The following is a 17,893-nucleotide window of genomic DNA, read 5'->3' as shown; positions in this document are numbered from 1 at the left end:
ATGAGTGAACGAGACTAAGCTTGTGTTGCTGCACGTCTTAGGTAGTGAGAGACAACCATGAGTGAAAGAGACTAAGCTTGTGTTGCTGCACGTCTTAGGTCGTGAGAGACAACCAACACAACGATCTTGAAATGAGTGAACGAGACTAAGCTTGTGTTGCTGCACGTCTTAGGTCGTGAGAGACAACCATGAGTGAACGAGACTAAGCTTGTGTTGCTGCACGTCTTAGGTAGTGAGAGACAACCATGAGTGAACGAGACTAAGCTTGTGTTGCTGCACGTCTTAGGTAGTGAGAGACAACCATGAGTGAACGAGACTAAGCTTGTGTTGCTGCACGTCTTAGGTCGTGAGAGACAACCAACACAACGATCTTGAAATGAGTGAACGAGACGAAGGTTGTGTTGCTGCACATCTTCTGTAGTGAGAAAGAACCAAAACAACAACCTTGAAATGAGAAGAAAAACCCTCGAAAAACAGTTCAAATGGGAGAAAATTTTTCTGTCATAAATCAATATGAAACCCTGTTAGTACTAGAACCTTTGATCACCAGAACCACTAGACCACCAGTATCACTAGACCACCAGATCAGCACAACTAGACCACCAGCACTACTAGATCACCAGCACTACTAGACTACTAGATCAGCACCACTAAACCATCAGCATCACTAGTCCTCCAGACCAGTACAACTAGATCTCCAGCACTACTAGATCCCCAGCACGACTAGACCACCAGCATCACTAGACCACCAGACCAGTATAACCAGATCACCGGCACTACTAGATCTTCCCTGGATCATCAGCATCACTAAACCACCAGCATCATTAGACCACCAGATCTGTACAACTAGATCTCCAGCACTACTAGACCACCACTAGATCATCAGACCACTAGATCATCAGCACCACTAGATCATCAGCACCACTAAACCACCAGCATCACTCGACCACCAGACCAATACAGCTATATCACCAGCACCATTGGACCTGCAGCACAAGACCACGGATAGGCAAGCATCACTAGACATTTAACAATATCTGATATTAAATCCCCTGCACCATACAATAACCGGCACCAACAGACCACCACCACAAATCAACAATATATCGCTGCTACTAGAGCACTAACAACAGACTGCCTCGTGAAGACTGTATGCAGGCAACCATGATGATAAAGTCCGGAAATGGCGTCATGAATAATGCGGTAGTTAAGAACCTTCCCGCCAGGGCCCTGGATTCCCCGCAGCGCTATGCGAACCTTACTAATAATCCTCTAACTTCCCTCCGCTCGGGGAGCGCTGCTAACAACCTGGGCTGTGAAAACTGCAACTAGTTCGTCAGTCATGGTAGGGGTGTGGACGTCTCACTCTGGCCAAGGCATCAGTGGCATAATCTTTCTTTTAAAGAACAAAAAGGCACAATACCGTGACTGAAACAATGCATAAATGGCCCGAACATAGGAAAGAGAAGCTTATGACGATATTTCGGTCCGACTTGGACCATTTCCAAGTCACACTAACACACGAAGGAAAGGGAGCCATTGTGGGACAGGGACGGGACAAAGAGAGGAAGAAAGAAGAAAATGGAGAAGTAGTGGGAGAGGTAAAGCTGGTAGAGAAAGTAGTAGTAGTAGTAGTAGTAGTGGTGGTGGTAATAAGTACTAGTGCAGCTCCGTGGTCAGAGTGTTCGGTTCACAAAAGAAAGATTTTATTTCGAACAACAAACAGAACGAGACATACTGGTAAATCTCCTTACATCAGTTGCCGTTTTCCAAAGGTACATCAGTGGTTCGGTGTTATTTGACCATTGTGGTTCGCATCCTGGGGGTTGCGGCAATGTAATACCATAGCTACAGCAAGGTGTGCATAACCATAGCTAGAGCAAGGCGTGTAATACCATAGCTAGGGCAAGGCGTGTAATATAGCTAGAGCAAGGCGTGTAATACCATAGCTAGAGCAAGGCGTGTAATACCATAGCTAGAGCAAGGCGTGTAATACCATAGCTAGGGCAAAGTGTGTAATACCATAGCTAGAGCAAGGCGTGCAATACCATAGCTAGAGCAAGGCGTGTAATACCATAGCTAGAGCAAGGCGTGTAATACCATAGCTAGGCAAAGTGTGTAATACCATAGCTAGAACAAGGCGTGTAATACCATAGCTAGAACAAGGCGTGTAATGCCATAGCTAGAACAAGGCGTGTAATACCATAGCTAGAGCAAGGCGTGTAATACCATAGCTAGATCAAGGCGTGTAATACCATAGCTAGAGCAAGGCGTGTAATACCATAGCTAGGGCAAAGTGTGTAATACCATAGCTACTGCAAAGCGTGTAATACCATAGCTACTGCAAAGCGTGTAATACCATAGCTAGAACAAGGCGTTTAATACCATAGCTAGAGCAAGGCGTGTAATACCATAGCTTGGACAAGGCGTGTAATACCATATCTAGGGCAAGGCGTGTAATACCATAGCTAGAACAAGGCGTGTAATACCATAGCTAGGGTAAGGCGTGTAATACCATAGCTAGAACAAGGCGTGTAATACCATAGCTACAGCAAGGCGTGTAATACCATAGCTACAGCAAGGCGTTTATTACCATAGGTAGGGCAAGGCGTGTAATACCATAGCTAGGGCAAGGCGTGTAATACCATAGCTAGAGCAAGGCGTTTAATACCATAGCTAGAACAAGGCATTAAATCTAGCTCTTCCACTCTGTAGAAACGAGCCCCGTAGAGAAAATGATTACCTTAGCGTTTTAATTAGACGTCTAGCAAAAATTTAATTTTTAGGCTGTGGGAAATTACGTTTTCTTTTATGCAGTTTATTTTACATTTTACGAGCTGTTATTCTACGTCAGATGGTTACAAAGCCCCGGTATATCTATAACATGCTACCACACTTTAGGATGTGACCGACAACAGTCGACTAACACTTACCGCAAAGTAAACAGAAGCCTTGAACCTAAGAAAGGAGGATCACTGCAGCAGGCCTGTTGGCCCATACTAGGCAGGTCCCTTACAATCCATCCCACTAACAAAACATTTGCCCAACCTAATTTTCAATGCTAACCAAGAAATAAGCTCTGATAACTCTATCCACTTTGCAAGCCCCACTCAAATCCAACCCCTCTCACTCAAATTTATCCAACCTAAATTTGAAACTACCCAAAGTCCTAGCCTCAATAACCCAACTAGGTAGATTGTTCCACTCATCAACTACCCTATTTCCAAACCAATACTTTCGTATGTTCTTTCTAAATCTAAACTTATCTAATTTAAATTCATTACTGCGGGTTCTCTCTTGGAGAGATATCCTCAAGACCTTATTAATGTTCCCTTTATTAATACCTATCTTCCACTTATAAACTTCGATCATGTCTCCCCTCATTCTTCGTCTAACAAGTGAATGTAATTTAAGAGTCTTCAATCTTTCTTCATAAGGAAGATTTCTGATGCTATGTATTAATTTAGTCATTGTAGGCCTGTTGGCCTAGTATGGGCCAACAGGCCTGCTGCAGTGTTCCTCCTTTCTTATGTTCTGATGTTCTTATGTATTCTGTAATATGAAGACCAGAACTGAGCTGCATAATCTAGGTGAGGCCTTACTAATGATGTATAAAGCTGCAGTATGACCTCTGGACTTCTGTTGCTTACACTTCTTGATATAAATCCCAGTAATCTATTTGCCTTATTACGTACGCTTAGGCATTGCTGTCTTGGTTTAAGGTTGCTGCTCACCATAACCCCCAAGTCCTTTTCGCAATCTTTATGGCTAAGTTCTACATTATTTAACTTATAAGTGCTAGGGTTATGGATACTCCAGAGCTTCAGAACCTAAGTAAATAATATCAAATACTTTATCGTGATCAACAGCCTCAAAAGCTTTACTGAAGAAAGTTAATAAATTAGTTAGACAAGAACGGCCCCTCGTGAATCCATGCTGAGTATCATTAATCAGATTATGCTTATCCAGATGGCTTCTTATAATCTCAGCTATAATTGACTATCAATTTGCCTAAAATTGAGGTCAGGCTTATTGGGCGGTAATTTGACGGTAATGACTTATCCCCTGATTTAAAAATAGGAATTACATTAGCCATCTTCCACATATCAGACACTACACCTGTTTGAAGAGATAAATTAAAAATATTAGTTAATGGTTCACAGAGTTCCATTTTGCATTCTTTAAGAACCCTTGAAAAAAGTTCATCAGGACCCGGTGACTTATTTTGCTGCAGTCGGTCTATTTGTTTCATAACCATTTCACTAGAGACTGTGATGTTACATAATTTATCTTCTTCAGGCCCACTATAAAAATTAATTACTGGGATATTGTTAGTGTCTTCCTGTGTAAAAACCGAGAGAAAATAATTATTTAAAATTGAGCATATTTCACTCTCTTTGTCAATAAGATGCCCAAAGTTATTTTTAAGGGGACCTATCTTATCTTTAACTTTTGTTCTATACACCTGGAAAAAACTTTTTGGGTTAGTTTTCGAATCCCTAGCAACTTTAATTTCATAGTCCCTTTTAGCTTTTCTTATCCCCTTTTTAACGTCCCTCTTTATGTCAATATACTGGTTCATAAGATGACCCTCACCTCTTTTGATACGCCTATAAATTCCTTTCTTATGCCCTAGTAGATATTTGAGCCTATTATTCATCCATTTTGGGTCATTTCTATTTGATCTGATTTCTTTATACGGGATAAACGTTCTTTGAGCAGCAGGTATAGTGTTCAGAAAACTGTCATATTGATAGCTCTCTTCGTTACCCCAGTCAACAGATAAGTGTTCTCTAAGCCCATCGTAATCTGCTAAGCGAAAATCTGGAACTGTTACTGAGTTATCCCTACTATCATACTTCCATTCAATGCTAAATGTAATTGATTTGTGGTCGCTAGCACCGAGTTCCTCTGAAATTTCTAAATTATTAACAAGAGATTCATTGTTTGCCAGAACTAAGTCAAGCAGGTTATTTCCCTTTGTAGGCTCTGTCACAAACTGATTCAAAAAACAATCCTGAACTACTTCTAAGAAGTCGTTTGATTCTAAATTCCCAGTCAAGAAATTCCAATCAATATGACTAAAGTTAAAGTCTCCTAGAATTACTACGTTTTCGTGCCTTGTGGCCTTAACAATTTCCTCCCATAGTAGTCTCCCTTGGTCCCTATCTAAGTTTGGGGGACGATATATTACACCTAAAATCAATTTTTCATGTCCCTCTAAAAATTCTATCCAAACAGACTCAGTATGGGTTTCAGACTTTATACCTGTTTTTATGCAACAGTTGAAGCGATCTCAGACATACAGTGCTACCCCACCCCCCTTCCCGATAATTCTGTCTACTTGGAACAATTTAAAACCCTGTATGTCACATTCAGCAGGCATATTCCGATTTTTCGTATTGAACCACGTCTCAGTGTAATATATATTTAAGGACCCTCCCTTCTCTTTTTTCTTCCTGCTGATTTCTGTTCCTCCGCTATGCCTGTTACTCTCCTTATCACCTAATTCCACTGGCTTTCCTATGTTCATCAATAACTCTTCCTCATTCTGCCTATAACTGGTTTCCTTAAAACTCTCACTATCGCTACACTCAGAATTCGTTGATTTTCCACGAAAACCCTTACCACTATCTATTTCTAGTTTAAAGACCTAACTGCTCCCTCAACTGCGTTGGCCAGTGCTCCCACCCCAAACCTAGATAAGTGAACCCCATCCCTGGCATACATGTCATTTCTGCCATGGAAGAGGTCCCAGTTGTCAATGAATGTTACTGCATTTTCCTTACAGTATTTATCCAGCCAACAATTGACACCAATTGCCCTGGACAACCATTCATTTCCAACTCCTCTCCTTGGCAAAATACCACATATGACAGGTTTCCCACCCTTCTTCCTAATTATCTCTATTGCTGACCTATACCTGCTAATCAGGTCCTCACTCCTACGTCTGCCAACATCGTTGCCTCCAGCACTGAGACAGATAATAGGATTGCTCCCATTACCTCTCATGATGTCATCCAGACGGCTAACAATATCCGTCATCCCAGCCCCAGGAGAAAACACTCTCTGCCTCCTACTCCTATCCTTCAAACAGAATGCCCTATCCATGTACCTAATCTGGCTATCCCCAACAACAACAATGTTTTTACCTTCCTTGGCGTCGTCCGTCGTGATGCTCCCAGTTGTCGACTCGCATTTGTCTGGTAGCATTACACCTGTGGTCTTGTGGTTAGTCGGGTATCAATGTTGAGGGACGGAATTTCCTATTTTTTTTATTGTAAACATGCGAGCTGCTCGTGAGGCTAGTACACCAAACAGGGATGAGAATGAAATTAGCTTAGAAGCTCCCACACCTCCGTATGCCCTCGGATGGCGGCCCAACAGCTAGCTCTGTGCTGGCTGCGCCATTCTTGTAGGGTTGGGTGGTCCTGTGGTTTAAAGCGTCATGTGGTTCTCGCTTACCATGAGGCAGGCCAGTACAACATAGGCTCGAATCCTTGGCTAGCGCAGTGTTGTTATTGATCAATACCACTCGTCCGTGGTTACAATAATATATATACGTTGTATATTAGCATTCCTTCAATGTCAGCTCCAGGAAGGTCGAGCTGACATCTCACGCCGTCGTGGCCATAATCTGTTCTGGGAAGTGCAACAGGTGATAATGTAGCAATAAATTTGTTTCTATGCATGTTGAGGAGGGCATTTAGAAGCCTGAGTAGATATAAAACCCACCCTGGCTGCTATAGCATAAACACTCATTCAAGGCAACTTGCTCTGCAACTAGGCTGACGGCTGCAGTCGCAGCAAGGTTCAAACTTGGTTACAAGCACTTCTGGCACATTTGCATACACACAGACGACGATCAAGGTGAATACAAAATATTAGAGTGTCTTATGTTCACTTTCTGGAAAATAACTTACTTCATCGTTCACTTGTTAAGGAACATAGTATTTAGTTGGAACACTAAATCCGTTTTTGTCATGCAATCCCTGGGAATGGCAAGCAAACATTTGCGATCCAAGGGGGGGGGGAATCAGTTTCCTTCCTTGGATCAAGAGCATTCACCAGCATCAAGGATGCTGAGAAATAAAAACACAGGGGAAAAAAATATGCTGTCAAGATACCTCACCGGTGAAAGAAAAAAATACCAGAAATTTTTGAGCAAGTAACCCAAAATTGTGACATAGTGAATTTTTCTAAAGATATATTGTACACAAATAAAATGCAGTTATCCCCTTTTAGGGACTACTTTTTAAGCATTTTATGTAACCAAACTTTGCAAAGAACGGGTCCAATAAACTTCAAACTTTGGCGGCAAATACTCCATAACTCAAGTGCGATTTTGCTCTTATTTTTTACCCTTGATATGTATGCACTTTTATATATATGTAATAATCGAGATAAAAAGATGGAAAATAACAACAGGGAGAGTTGAATGATAACTTACATCTATCATTCAACTCCCCTGTGGTTGCAATGATTGGACGTTATAATACATTGCTAAAGGTTTTCTTGTTCTAAATTCTTCTTGAAGTATTTTATTTTTTGGGGGGAGGGGGGGATGCGCAATAACCGTTGGTAATTTATGGTAATGTGGCAGAAACTTACAATAATTGTTGGGATACAGAAATGGCATAAGGATGTCCACTGGTTAAGTGTTAATTTTATTTTATCGTTGTTTTATTAAAATCTTTGCAAGTTCGTGACGCGAGGTAAAGACTTTATAGTTTGTTATGTTATTGCTACTGTGCTTTAGTAATAAAAAAGTTTTATGTATATTAAGTACGTATTTGTTTTACTCTCTCTCTCTCTCTCTCTCTCTCTCTCTCTCTCTCAGTAGCTTTAAAGGTATTAATATCCGAATTAATTCCTTAAAATTCTGTTTACCTATTTTTAACACTGGAGTTTCTTCTTGGAATCATAAGGTAATCTGAGTCGCCCGAGTACAAGAAGAAACAGAGCACATTAAACCAATAAAAGATATGCCACAAAAATAAAGAAGAATTAAGTGGTGTGTAAGAGGTTGACAATGAACAATGCAAGTGTTAGCGCGCTCATTACACGCCTTAACACCAATATATCTGTGATATTTCAAAAGATGTTTTTTTAGGGAGAGGCCGAAGACAATGGCACGCATGAATGCACGTACAAGCACAGTAATGACGCTGACCCACGCACTGACGTACTCACACACACACACACACACATATATATATATATATATATATATATATATATATATATATATATATATATATATATTTCATGCATAGTTTTAAAAAACAGACATGACAGGGACCATCAGGCTAGGAGAGAGAAAATCCGGCAAGTGGCAAGAGGCGGGGCCACGAGCTTTGCAATTTGAAGGACTGGTGGGAGTGCTGTAGTTCAGAAGGCCATCTGAACTGTGATTGTCTACAAGCTTCTAGGAAGACAGGCATTAAATAAATGATGGTGACAGTGTTTCTTCTTTTTCAACTGGGAGATGGTCGGAGTGTTAAATAAAAAAAATTATAATAAAAAGGATGTGACGAAAAATCATCCAGAGTTTGGAAAGAATTTGATGGAGAACAAACCATTTTTTTTACGATTCTGACAGGAATTACAGTACATAAAATTAAACTTCTTAGCAAATGGGAAAATGATAAAAATAGTCTATTGAAATTATATAGATATATATATATATATATATATATATATATATATATATATATATATATATATATATATATATATGTCGTGCCGAATATGTAAAACTGGTCAATTAGCAAGAACTCATTTAAAATTAAGTCCTTTCTGAAATTTTCTCTTATACGTTTAAAGATATATATTTTTCATTAATGTTAATGTAATTTTTTTTTAATTTTGCACCAAAAGGATCTTAGAAAACTTACCTAACCTTATTATAACAAGATCAATTTATTTTAGCCTAACCCAACTAAATATATTTTAGATTTGTTTACACTAATTTAATACTAAACAAACACAGTGAAATATATTTTTTTCGTTAGGTTCAGAATGATTTTGGTGAAATTATTGCATACACAAATTTTCGCTTGTCCTATATGGCAAGATGAGCGTTGCTATTTAAGCCAAGATCGCAAGTTCTGCCTATTCGGCACGACATATATATATATATATATATATGGACTATCTCACAAACAAGTGTAAAATCTCTGAAGAAAAAAAGGGAAAAGTGGCTAAAATATTTATTGAACAAAAATATTGAGTCAGATGGGTCTACAAGTTTCACCAAATTCCAGTAAATTATACATTAAGACATTGTTGTATATGAAGTATATGTTAATGACATGCTAGACCAATTTTCATTTATTTAGACTAGAAAAAAAAAGTAGGTCTTTCGTCTGGTCTCAGTGGAAGCAGCCAGAACCACAGTACGCGGGGGGAGGGGGGTGGTTTGAACCGAACACGGCTGAACCAGAGATATAAAACGAAGGTTCTCCATTGCGAGGAAGTGCCAAAGAGAAATTCCATGTGCAGGTTCAAGTGCAAATATAGCAACATTCTTGAGGCTAGGAAGATATTACGCTACATAAATAATCCGCACATATTACGCTACTTTAGCGTTAGTTCCGTGGGGAGCTACCAGGCAAATGTTTTTCTCCGCGTTCTCATGTAGATAAGACACACACACACACACACACACACACACACACACACACACACACACACACACACACACACACACACACACACACACACACACACACGCACCAGATATACACCTCAGCAACACGGTAGTGACAAGCAAATAATTACAGGTATTAACCCTTCATGCGCGTAATTTACTATTTCTATATTTCTCACCAAACATTCTCCACCACACAATTTTCTACAACACGAGGAAACGTGTTTCTTCTGACTTAACAGCTACTCTATTTACACTAAAAGAAAAGGAGGCGAATTAGCCAGACTGAGTCTGTATATGCATGGTATACATGTGTCTAATTCATCATTAGACTGTGTGTGTTTTAATTACTATGTATGGTAAGATACCAGAGTCGGAGGCTGGGATGAATCATTCTCTGGCAAGCCTTGTATGTTCTGGAAAGTGAATAAAATGTCAGGGGTCAAGGGGCTGGATACCAGGTTCTCTCTAATTAATAGCCAAACAAAGAATTAAATGAAGGTCCTTTTTTGGGTGCATGAACACACACACACACACACAAAAAAAAAAAAAAACACTGGAAGTATTGGTGAGTTTTCAGGGAGAAATTCTGTTTTATCCCTAAGGTCGTTTGAGTATTTTCATTCTTCGTCACTCCTTTCTTTGTTTACTTTATTGGGTTACATTACAACTACAAACAAGTCTCAATTGAGCTTCAAACATTTCATCCAACTCCTTAACGCAGTGACCAGTCTCAGAAACTGCAACAATAGACTATTAGTACACGAGTGGGTATGGGTGGGTGGAGGAGTTGAACTTGCCTAGCTTGGGCCAGTAGGCCTTTTACAGTGCTCCTTCATTCTTCTGTTAACTAGCTGGGATCGTTAGTTTCACAAGTTTCACTTTGCCAAATTCTACGCGATGCCTAATATTTTTGCTAATACTAAGCTTCCTTTTATTCAAGAGTTTCCATAAATTTGCATAATAAATATCAAATTTAGAGATATTTTTATGCTAGAACCATTGTGATCTATTTTTCTCCTGACTTTTTTTTCTTTGTTTTTTTGGTGTAAACATTTTACAGAGATTTTCTTCTCATTTCAAAGGATTTTTATTTTTATTTTTTTTGCAAATTAGAGGACAACTTTGATAGTACAATTGTTTTGTTATTGGTTAATTTGTTCAATCTTGTTTTTGTAATTTGCATTCTGGGGGACGCGAATTTTTCAATAATAGTAGCAACTTTTATGTACCCGACCAAACTGTTCCAAGTCCCACTGAACTGTGTGTGTCGCAGACGCATTTTTCTTGTAAAGCTGTTTCTTACTGTCAAATATATGGTATGCTTACGGGTTTACCCCTCTCTCCTGTCTTGGCTAACATATTTACTGAACATTTTGTGAGTAAACTCCTCAACACTAGGGTTGACTTTTATCTATTTCTTGAGATATATTAATATTTTTTTTCGTCTCTACGTACGTTTTATTTTTTAACAATTCTTTATAAAATATTAATTTTAATGACAATATTAGAGAAACTAATAAGTTAACCTCTCTGGACAAATTGGTTTGGAAAAGATACGTGACTGTTTTGAATATCTCTGGATAACCCAGCAAGTGAGATACGGACTAACTTGTGCATATGTCATCTTTTTCTCCTAACTAAAGGATTTTTCCATTTTTTTTTATTTTCTGACATGCTTAAAATACGAGATTTGCTATATTTATAATAAGTTTCCAAAATTTAATTTTCTGATAAACTCTGTTAGTTTCCTTAAGTTATTTATTGGGCGCAAAGAAATTAAAATTTTTTTTATAAACCTCCAAGAACTGAAGAACGCGAAAATTTTTGGGACAATCTGAATATTTAGCAGCAAAGATAAATTGTGTTAATATCGGTAGAATTACCGACAATATGTAAGGGCTTGACAAAGCTTCTGGAGAGCGAAACGTTGCCACAGTAAAATGTCACATTAGTTGTATTTGTGTCCTTGTACAAGATGAATTTTTACATAGTTATGCGGATAGTGAGGAAGTATTGAGAGAAGAGCTTCTGCCAGGACCACCATGGAACCACAGTGCAGAACCACAGTCTGTGCAAGAATTAGATGTTTACAAAGCAATTACATCGTTCCAGTCTGACTCTGCTGACACCACCACCCCCACATTAACATTACCACCACTAGCAATGACACCACCGATACTGACACCATCACCAACACTGCCACAATCACAAGCAAAATCACCACCAACACTGACACCATCACCAGTAGCGAAACCAACATCTGAAGCACAATCACAAGCACAATATCACAAGCTCAGACACCTTCACAAACACAACCACCACAAGAACAGTCAACACCATCACAGGCACAAACACTATAAACCCAAACCAAGACTGGCACAAACATCAGCATCCTTAAAAAAAAAAAACACCATCAAAAGCGCAAACACTAACAATCATGTCAATAACACTGGGATTCAGGGAGGAAGTGTTGCGCTGTACTCGCAATAATATTTGCCCGCAATATTCTCACTGTTAGAATCCCGTTCAAATTATTAGTAATGACTCTCACCATTCATCATAGTGTTCTGCCACCAATCAGACGATTCTACCAGAAGTCAACATGTACCACAAGAGGATTCTGACGAAGGTTGAGGTGAACCAGTCACTGTATGTACATAAAATTCTACGTTACATTTGACAATAATTTAAATAACTGAAGCAAGTCGCAAGTAATCCACAAGTTATAAATAACTTTAGTTCTATTTTCACTGTGTTGTGAGCTGTTCCGGCTACGATATATACGAGTATACGAGTCTACTTATTTTAAATTGGTTTTACTAACAGGTTTAATACCCAGTAATTCTTACACTCGCTTTTACCACCCATTTCCTTACACAAAGGAACTCCGAATGCTCTCTGCCAATTCTTTAGCATCCTTCCCCTTTCATACATTATTATTAGTTATATCAGTCGCTAAGCCCATGAAGATCGTTATGGATTCATGAAAACTCTAACCTCAGTCCGATAATCGCATGATTAACTGCGCTAGCAGTGATGACGATCAATATTTCGGAATAGATGTTCAAATAATTTTAGAATGTCCTCGGGGTGAGCAAAATACCGAGCATACCGAGTGAGGTGCTTTCAGGAACCTCGACAAGGGAGTCACTGACCACACTATATACAGCCCGTGTCGGGCTTATCTTAGAGTACGCAGCACCAGCATGGAACCCATGTCAGAAAATTAACAACGAGAACTAGCAAGAATGACTACGAGGGAGACCTCAAGGCGTTAACCTGATGATATTAGGAAACAGAAGGATCAAGGGTGACATAATGATGTACAAAATACCGAGGAATTGACAGAGAGGAAAAACAAAGCATCAAATTGCAAACACAAACGAGTCTCAGGGGTGCTAGGAAATAGCATCAGGAAGTGGAACTCCTTGGACAGTGATAAGAATAAGTATGACAGGGTTCCCGAAGTCAGGAAAGAACGACTTCGATTGTGACCAGAGGCGAGGCGGGGCCAAGAGCTGAAGGTCGACCTCTGCAACAGGTACACAAAAATGAACAGAGATGAAAACCGGTACAAGGTAAAATAATACTTTTGACATTTACTGCTCTAAGGAAACAGAAAGTAATTGAAGTTAATGATACTTAGTCACCGGAAGATAAGATAGTATCAGCTCACAAATATGAAGAGATAATGCGCCAAATGATAGCTAAAAATGCTAATAAAACTGTCAACAGTGAAGGGGGATTATAGCATTAACGAAGATAACAGAATATATAAATTTTACGCAAGAAACAAGCGTGTTGATCCTCGTCCATCCCAGAGGCGATGAACACCTGATAAAAATTAAAAGAAAAATAAGTGATAATAATGATGAAGAAGCAATATCAAAAGAGCATTTAAAAGCGATATCATTTTCAGATTTTTTCTCAAAATTAACAAGTAATAAATAATGAATGAGGGAGAGATTTAGATAAGAGAGAACCCAGGAATCCAAGAGTGCTGAGAGGAAGTAATGAAAAGCTTAGAATTTAGATCATTGTCAACAAGACCGGGAAACATGATGGAAGGAATTTGGCCTGCCACACCCACAACACCTGGCCAGCTTTACTTAAACCCTCACACCAGTGATCTGCTAGCCACCATGGGAGGGAGAAGTAAAGGTGTAGCACTGGGAGACTTAGCATTAGTATCTAGAGTAGAAGAAGAAAGAGACTGGATATAGTAGGGAAAATCCAAGTGGGGAGAGCACCAGCAGTACTATCAGTTGTAATAGTAATATTAACATTAATGAGGCTAACAGGTTATTCACAGAATACTTGTAGCGGTGGTCTGTTGACTGACTTGAATATTAGTTGTCTGGTTTGCTGATTGGTTGGCTACCTATTTGACATTAAGAAGACAGATAGGTAGGTAAAGAATTTAGGATAAACCTACATGCTGACACTGATGTGTCAATGATGTACATCTCTAGCTGTTGTGTCTCATAACACTTGTCCTAATTAGTCCTCATCCTTCTATTTCTTCAGTTTACTTGAACCTCTCTCATCTAATTTGCATTTTATATATTTTAAAAATCAAACTATTTTAGTCTATCCAATTTCTTCCAATTCTTCCTGTCCTATAGCGCTCTATTCTCCTTCCCTGGCTACCACATACACTTTCTGCTTCCTTTTACTTTCGTTTCCTCGAGTCGCTTTTCCAATCTTTTTCTTCTTCTCTATATGCTCTCCCCATGTGACCTTCCGTCCCTTTTTCAGTTTTCTTATAGGATGACTAGATGTAATGTTGTGTTGGAGTAGCTACAATGTTGTGGTTGACTACTTACATTGTAGCTGTGTAGATGCAATGTTTTGGTTGACTAAATACAGTGTATGATGCTGTGACTGACTATAACCGTTGAACTCCTAACGATGGATCAGGAACTTGATCGAAACGACTGAGCAATAGACTAAAATAGAAACGTGTAACGTCTGGACCATCTATTTTGTAGACGCTTCGCTAACAAGTGGATCTATTATTACAGTACAGGCGCATTAACTGAAGACTGTTGAAGAGGTAGTCAGTCCCTCATTATTAATATAATCAAAATGAAGCGCTAAACTCATTAGGGTCTCACAAAGCTGGGTCAGTCCCTCAGTCTTGCAGAACTGTATACAGAAGACAGAAGATGAGATAATCAGTCCCTCAGCCTAGGAAAAGGTGTCCAGTACCGTAGTTTTGATGAACTAATCGCAGGCATAAAGATGGACAGTGATATACTGGAGTCAGATGAGGTGTAGCAGATGAAGGCACTGTCATTAGTAGGCGGGACCTTCCAGGCTACAAAATGAATATAGCAAAATGTTGCACATGTGTGTGTCATCAACATGTCGGTATTGCATATTACCGATATAAAGATTATCGTGTTGGTGGTAAAGTATTTCGATGCAACAGAGCAGTAGGTAGTAGCGCAAGTAATAATGGTAGTGGTGGTGGTGGTTACAATGACAGAAGCGGCAATAGTAATTAATATCCTAATAGTTAATATCCAAACTATTTTTCTGCCTCTCCTGTTTAATTTTCATACACGTTTCCTCACCGGTTCATGCCTTTTTTTTTTTTTACTCATTTTTCTAGGTCAAGTATTTCTGGAAGAGTGGAGAGACAGCATCATCCTGTTACATGACCCTTGACTATTATCTAGACACAAGTAGTTAGTCAAATCGTAGTCAGTCATTCACAGCAGATTGCTGAGATGTGAACTGCAAACTCTACTGATACATACTTTTCTCGTTGAGCACCAGGTTAAAAAGGGAGCAAACTAAGCCAGTGACAAGAGACAGGAGCTGAGACTCGACACCTGCGACGGCTTCCCCTTCCACCGCACACACAATCACTCTCGATATCCATTTATTAACAAGCCTTTCGCTTACAAGCTAAGAGCTGTTACCTACTTCAGCTCATTTGAAAGCCTTACCTAGTTCTTGCCTGCGTCCTCCTTTATGCCACTAACGTAACGTTCAGAAATGCATATCTGCATTTATTTATACATAACTTCTTTATTTATAAATGCAGACACACTTGAACACTTATACAATCATTAGCACACCACTAACCAAAAAAAATAAAAATGAAAAAGCAGGAATGCCCCAACACTTGACTTCCCATGAGAGTAGCGCTTGTGTCACACCTGATACGCAACACTGTGTGTGTGTGTGTGTGTGTGTGTGTGTGTGTGTGTGTGTGTGTGTGTGTGTGTGTTCCTTTCATATCTCTTGATATCTATGAAAGGCTTGGTAAATTTCAAACAAAATAGCTTTGCATATTATGATCTGCACGTCCCTCAGAGTGCAGGCACTGTACGTCCTGCCTCCAGGGTTTGACGTAAGGCTAGCAGGTTTTCTTGCTACCTTGACATCACGAATATTACACTGCTCAAACTCCAACAGCACGTCAACTCTTCCTTAAAAATAACCTGAGTACTACAATAACATGGGTCAGATCTCTACAGTGCAAAATATTTTTAACCCCCCAAATTCAAACTCACCTGAGACTACCCCCACCTTCAATCTCACCTGAATGAGACTACCCCCACCTTCAATCTCACCTGAGACTACCCCCACTTTTAATCTCACCTGAATGAGACTACCCCCACCTTCAATCTCACCTGAGACTACCCCCACCTTCAATCTCACCTGAATGAGACTACCCCCACCTTCAATCTCACCTGAATGAGACTACCCCCACCTTCAATCTCACCTGAATGAGACTACCCCCACTTTTAATCTCACCTGAATGAGACTACCCCCACCTTCAATCTCACCTGAATGAGACTACCCCCACTTTTAATCTCACCTGAATGAGACTACCCCCACCTTCAATCTCACCTGAGACTACCCCCACCTTCAACCTCACCTGAGACTACCCCCACCTTCAACCTCACCTGAGACTACCCCCACCTTCAATCTCACCTGAATGAGACTACCCCCACCTTCAACCTCACCTGAGACTACCCCCACCTTCAATCTCACCTAAGACTACCCCCACCTTCAAACTCACCTGAGACTACCCCCACCTTCAACCTCACCTGTGACTACCCTCGCCTTCAATCTCACCTGAATGAGACTACCCCCACCTTCAATCTCACCTGAGACTACCCCCACCTTCAATCTCACCTGAGACTACCCCCACCTTCAATCTCACCTGAGACTACCCCCACCTTCAATCTCACCTGAGACTACCCCCACCTTTAATCTCACCTGAGACTGCCCCCACCTTCAATCTCACCTGAGACTACCCCCACCCTCAAGCTCACCTGAGACTAACCCCACCTTCAACATCATCTGAGACTACCCCCACCTTCAACCTCACCTGAGACTACCCCCACCTTCAACATCATCTGAGACTACCCCCACCTTCAATCTCACCTGAATGAGACTACCCCCACCTTCAACCTCACCTGAGACTACCCCCAACTTCAATCTCACCTGAGACTACCCCCACCTTCAATCTCACCTGAGACTACCCCCACCTTCAATCTCACCTGAGACTACCCCCACCTTCAATCTCACCTGAGACTACCGCCACCTTCAATCTCACCTGAGACTACCCCCACCTTCAATACCACCTGAGACTACCCCCACCTTCAATATCACCTGAGACTGCCCCCACCTTCAATCTCACCTGAGACTACCCCCACCTTCAATATCACCTGAGACTACCCCCACCTTCAATCTCACCTGAGACTACCCCCACCTTCAATCTCACCTGAGACTACCCCCACCTTCAATCTCACCTGAGACTACCCCCAACTTCAATCTCACCTGAGACTACCCCCACCTTCAATCTCACCTGAGACTACCCCCACCTTCAATCTCACCTGAGACTACCGCCACCTTCAATCTCACCTGAGACTACCCCACCTTCAATCTCACCTGAGACTACCCCCACCTTCAATCTCACCTGAGAGTACCCCTCCTAACAACCTCACCTGAGACTACCCCCACCTTCAACCTCACCTGAGACTACCCCCACCTTCAACCTCACCTGAGACTACCCCCACCATCAACCTCACCTGAGACTACCCCCACCTTCAACCTCACCTGAGACTACCCCCCCATTCAACCTCACCTGAGACTACCCCACCTTCAACCTCACCCGAGACTACCCCCACCTTCAATCTCACCTGAGATTACCCCTCCTAACAACCTCACCTGAGACTACCCCCACCATCAACCTCACCTGAGAGTACCCCCACC

The sequence above is a fragment of the Cherax quadricarinatus genome, chromosome 1, assembly GCF_038502225.1.
Source record: "Cherax quadricarinatus isolate ZL_2023a chromosome 1, ASM3850222v1, whole genome shotgun sequence".
Lineage (NCBI taxonomy): Eukaryota > Metazoa > Arthropoda > Malacostraca > Decapoda > Parastacidae > Cherax > Cherax quadricarinatus.
This window is presented reverse-complemented; position numbering follows the sequence as displayed.